We start from the raw sequence: 5,776 nt of genomic DNA, 5'->3' as shown, positions 1-5,776 counted from the left end.
TGTAAATAACTCTGCCCGCCCGGTACGTGACGAATACAAAAGGAACATTATATTACCGTCGCACCACTCTTAAAACAACCACTAAAAGGATCTTGAAAAGGAGCCAAATCTCTCAAACTATCTCCGCGACTATTTTGTTTCAAATCGACTTTGTTTATAGACTCAAATGGGCCAAGCTATTTCGCTACAGAAAACTCAGAGATTTCTTTCGGTAGGGTAGGCTATATCAATAAAGTAGCCGACATTCAAGGGTCCTTTGTTAAGCTTTCGAATTAAAATTTAGAAGTAGATTTTCTTAAATTTCATAGTTAACAGCCTAAAACATAATAATTCGGAATCTACGGGTTTCGATGATTTCAGATATCTAACTTTTTTTAAAATGCTTAAAATTGAAACTAATACGACGTTTCTCGTAATGGAATGAGATACGCCAAAAAAGACAACATTTTTTAATTCAACTAGAAAATGGTATATTAGCATATAAGTTATAATTATAAATAAGTATAATGACCCTAATCTCTCATACTATCTCCGAGACTAAATTGTTTCAAATCGACTCTGCTTATAGTCTCAAATGGGCCAGGCTATTTCGCTAGAGAATACTCAGAGATTTCTATCGGTAGGGAAGATAGTGAAAAGATTATCAGTATGAAAGCATTAAGTTTACTGTACATTTAGTCATATATTTATTTGAAAATTGGATTAAAATATGGAGATATGAATTAAATATGGTATAAAGACATCAATGTCTAGCGGTACGACTTAACCCGTTCAAACGGAGTAAAAGTATTTTCCTCCGTTCCAAAAAATGAGGTTGAACGTTGGCAACAAGCAATTAAGAGTGAAAAAAGTATTTTATTATTAAGCCGGGACATTCAGTGTGCGAAGATCCCTTTTTAAAGGATCAGATAATTTGGAAAAAGGAAGTTTTAGCTCCTGATTGCACGGTTATGGTGGTAAATATTACGATTTCTTTACACCGATGTCCTTTAACCTAAACCAACCCAATGGCTCTGACGTATTCATGTATACATTGATTTTTAAATTTTGAGATATTCTTGTTGTTGCCGAACTTTTAGATTATTTTGATAGTATGTAAAATTATGGTTTTAATAGTTTTAGAAATTCAAACAGTATTTTAAGACCCTTACTATCTTTAAGAAAAATGTAAAATAAAAATTAATAACAACTTTTAATTATCGCAGTTTTGATATTTATGTACAATTGCATTAATTTACTAATAAATGCAAGTATTAAACTATATTTGGATTGTAAAATATATATTTTCTTGCAGTCATGGTAAAAGAAACCTAAATTAAAACTAGGGTTTTTGCCACCTCAATTTCCAAACTACCCTGATCATTGTTCGACGGCTGACTTTTTTATTAGACATTTCAGAATCCTTTGTCGAAAAATCGCGCTTTATTAGACGAGGTTTTTTTTTTAGCAGCCTTCGAACAATGCTCGGGGCAGTTTGGAAATTGAGATTTCGAAACCCCTGGTTTTAATTTAGGTTTATCATACCATTCTTACTGCAAAAAAATATTTATGTTACAATTTTTATTTACTTTAATACTTGAATTTATTAATAAATTAATGTAATTGTACATGAATGTTGAAACTCGGCGATAATTCAACACTGTCATTAACGTTACCTTTACATTTTTCTTACAGTTAGTAAGGGTCTTGAAATATTTTTTAAATTTCAAAAACTATTGAAACTATAATTTTACACGCTATCACAATAATCTAAAAGTTCAGTAACGAGAATATATTACGATATAAAAATCAATGTTGTCATAAAATCGTCAGACCCACTCGATTATTTTAGGTTAAAGGACATTAGTGTAAACAAATCGTAATACTTACCGCAATAAACGTACCATCAGGAGCTAAGACTTCCTTTTTACAAATGATCTGATCCTTTAAAAAGGTATCTTCACACACTACGTGTCCAGGTTTAACAGTGAAATCTTTTTTGGCACGCTTAATTGCTTGTTGCCAACTTTCAACCTCATTTTTTGGAACGCAGAAAAAAAAACTTTTTTTACTTCACTTGAGCGTGTTGAGTCGTACCCTGATTTACAGTTCAGAGCTATACATCGACGTCCACCCATTTTGATTACATATTTATCCGTAAATTAGTCAAATACGCCAAAAAGACGATAGAGTTATGACATTTTAAAAGTTTTCACATGCAAAATAATAACAGACAACGGGCAGACCGGGCGTCGCAGCGGTGGCGTAAATGTTTTAAAACTCGCCGCAATTCACAAAACTGACTCGCACCTCTAATGCAAGAGCGAAAATCGTGACACTCCCCTGGTGTTGATACAACGATATTTCAGCCGATGCTTCAATTATACAATTTTTAGTACATTTAATTAAAAACTGTCCAATTAAAAACGCTTGTAATTTAACATTGTAATTGCATTTTGAAGGTTTTAAAAGTCTTTAATCTTTAAAATGATTGAGCATTTTTATTTGGAATTTGTCTTATTTTTAAAATCTAAATCTAAAATTATTAGACATTTTCAACTTAATTTTTAAAATATTCGTTTTTTTCATTTCAACCGATTTTAAAGCCTATAAGCCTTTATAAAATGTTCACTACAATAAATGATCCAAGAGCGCATTATAATAAAAAAAAAAACAATTTTGCTTCTTTCACTAATATAAAATCAACTTTTTTTTTATAGCGTATATGATTTTATATTTTTAATGTGTAATACTATTAGCACATTTTTTATCATAGCACGACTTTCGTCTGGTATAAATTATCTATAATTTGATTTTTTGCGAGAAACACGAATCTGAAAGTTTTAAAATGATATCTCTAAGTTTTCGAGATATCGACGGCACCCCTATGACTGGTCATAGAAATAATGTAGTCACACCCCTGCCCCTTTTTCAGCGCCCCATGGTGGCCGGAAGGCACCCCTGAGACTGGTCGTAGAAATAATATACAATCACACCCCTGTCCCTTTCCCAACACTCCATGGGGGGGGGGGCACCCTTGTGACTGGTCATAAAAATAATGTAAGATCACACCCCTGCCCTTTTTCAACGCACCATGGAGGCGGGAAGGCACCCCTGTGACTGGTCGTAAAAAGAATATACAATCACAACCCTGTCCCTTTTCCAACGCCCCGTGGAAGGGGGAGGCTTAACTGGTCATAGAAATAATGTAAGATCACACCTTTGTCCCTGTCCCCTTATAGGAAACCACATTAAAACTCCTTTTTCTCCTGTAACTCGTCACAGAAATAATTTAAGGTCACACCTCTGCCCCTTTTCTAACGCCCCGTGGGGGTGGGAGGGCATCCCTGAGATTGATCATAGAAATAATATACAATCACACCCCTGTCCCTTTTCCAATGCCCCATGGGGGGAGGCACCCCTGTGACTGATGATAGAAATAATGTAAGGTCACACCCTGACCCTTTCCCAACGCACCGTGGATGGCGGGAAGGTACCCCTGTGGCTGGTCATAGAAATAATATACAATCACACCCCTGTCCCTTTTCCAAAGCCCCGTGGGGGGGCACCCCTGTGACTGGTCAAAGAAATAATGTAAGATCCCACCCCTGCCCCTGTTCCCTTATAGGAATCCACATTAAAACTCTTTTTTTTTGTACAAAAATCGCCTATCGGAATGAACTTAAGGGCATGTGATAATTAGAAAATTGTAGATTTTATCAGTTTTAGGTTCCCCCAGCTTTTTTTCTAGAATAATAAATATTTTGTCTTAAAAATTTGGAAATGATAGCGAACATGCTAACGGACGTCCGCACACAATTTTTTTTTTTTTTTATCAAAAAATGTTTGATATTGCTAACAACGTGCGTGTATATTTCGAGGTTATGTGTGTTACAATTTACCCGAGCGTTACTTCCAAACTACACAATATTTTTGGCCGAAAACTTTGCACTTACAAATAAACATAGTAATTAATCTCCTGGAACTAACCTTGTTTGCAGGCAATTAAAAAAGTTTATTTCATAAATAATTTCCAGATTATCAGCAAGGCAGAGATGAAAAACGACGTAACCTCAAAATAATGTATATGCATAAAATTTCTATTAAGTACAATAAATTTTTTTTGTTATTATTCCTCAAAAAAGAGTCCGGGGACGTCCGTTATGATATTTTATAGCATCTCCGAATTCAGTTTTTAAAAATTTTCGTTTTTGTGGAAAAAAAGCCGGGGAAACTGTAAGTATCACATGCCCTTAAGAAATTGTGTACATTAAAAAAAGTTTTAAAAATCGATAAATATTAGAGATATCGATTTAGAACTTTCAGATTCATGTGTGTCGCTAAAAATCCTATAGGAATCCAAATTAAAACTGTGTCGCAACGGATATCGTAATTGTTGCCCGATTGGAAACAATTGGAAAAGCAAATTGCTTAATCGTTGTCAATCGTTTTGGCACAATTAAGAAACACGATTTGGAACGATTGAGAAATTAGTTCTATCGTTTCTTATTGATCTCAATTGATTATTTCTATAAGGGCCAATAAATATAAATTGGTAAAGGAATTGGACTCAATTCTAAAATTTTTACATGAAAATTATAGTTACAAAATTATTCGCACACAAAAAATACCAGTGATTGTGATATTAAAATTACCATTTATATCGAGGAAATCTACGCTGGTTCAATAAAATGACACAATATCTTTGCAATTATGAATTAGAAAAAACGTGTATTTTTTGAAAACTTATAAATTTATATAGTATTGCATGTGCCCCTTGTCTTAAAGTTGTAGGTGCTAGACGCAATGATATAACTACGTGCTCTGACTTGTAGGTTAATAGAAAGACGTTCGTCTGGTTAACAGCTAGTCCGACGAAGAGAAATCATCCCACCACATGGCGAAAACAAAAATCCAAATGAATAAAGAAATAATCTCACCTGAAATCAGTGCTTTATTCTTTTAAAGGCAAATAGCTTGTGTATGAAATATTATCTCTCTAAACATAAAATACCACTAATCCCGAAAAAGGACATAAACTTCACAACCATGATCCAACTCTAACAAAGCATGGTTCCACCAGGCGCAAGTAACAAAAAGTCAACCAATGAGGCGGCAACCAAGGCTGCCAGACCTTCCTGCCATCTTGAATCGAGTTCGGGTGACGGATTTAAATCGACTGAGGAATACGAATGAACTCATAAGAAGTTAAAATAAAAAAATTTCACTATACAATATAATTTGTATGTATGTAGTTGTATATGTCTTATGTAATGTTTATTGAAGAACTTTTAGAGTTTTAAAGCATATTTGAAAGTATATTGTAGTAAAGATATGAATCATTTACGAAAGGCTTTGTCGTTACGTTTCCTCACTAAAAATTGGCCTGAAATAATGTATTCAAGTTAATGCCAAGGAGTGGATCTTTATTAATATAAATCAGAAATAATGCATGTATTATTTATAATAATATATAGAAACTTCGTACGAAACATAAAAATCAGCAAATTCGTTCTTATCCCTGGCGTACCGCAGGAACCAAAAGAAGCCTCTACAAAGTACCCTTGAAGACCCCACACAGTCCTCCTGTTCCTTCTTTAAAAAACTCAAAAAAAAGCAAGATCAACTATTAAATGTTTGAAATTCGGATTCTACGTTAAAATTTTCATTAGAACCTCACGGAATAATCGCAATACTTTTTCTTTTAGCGTTAAAAATTTTTAAAAATAAAATACCTGTCATTTACGTGAGCCAAAGTCGGCTTCAAGTGCATCTTCTTGTAGTAGCAGTTAATAAG

General features: G+C 33.8%; 1 protein-coding gene across 4 annotated transcripts in view; it reads right to left on the bottom strand.

The window, feature by feature from the left end:
* The window catches only part of LOC117180932 (general transcription factor 3C polypeptide 3), an 84,388-nt gene extending 79,320 nt beyond the window's left edge, over positions 1–5,068 (bottom strand). For 3 of the 4 annotated variants that reach the window (XM_033373571.1, XM_033373570.1, XM_033373574.1), the window contains exon 1: positions 4,920–5,068. The gene's annotated coding sequence lies outside the window, so the exon portion shown is untranslated. Of the gene's footprint in view, positions 1–4,634; positions 4,812–4,919 lie in introns of those variants that run through there. The other variant, XM_033373573.1, reaches the window with a different exon arrangement.
* Between the last annotated feature and the right edge of the window lie 708 nt (positions 5,069–5,776).

This window comes from Belonocnema kinseyi, chromosome 9, assembly GCF_010883055.1.
Source record: "Belonocnema kinseyi isolate 2016_QV_RU_SX_M_011 chromosome 9, B_treatae_v1, whole genome shotgun sequence".
NCBI classification, from domain to species: Eukaryota; Metazoa; Arthropoda; class Insecta; order Hymenoptera; family Cynipidae; genus Belonocnema; species Belonocnema kinseyi.
This window is presented reverse-complemented; position numbering and strand designations above follow the sequence as displayed.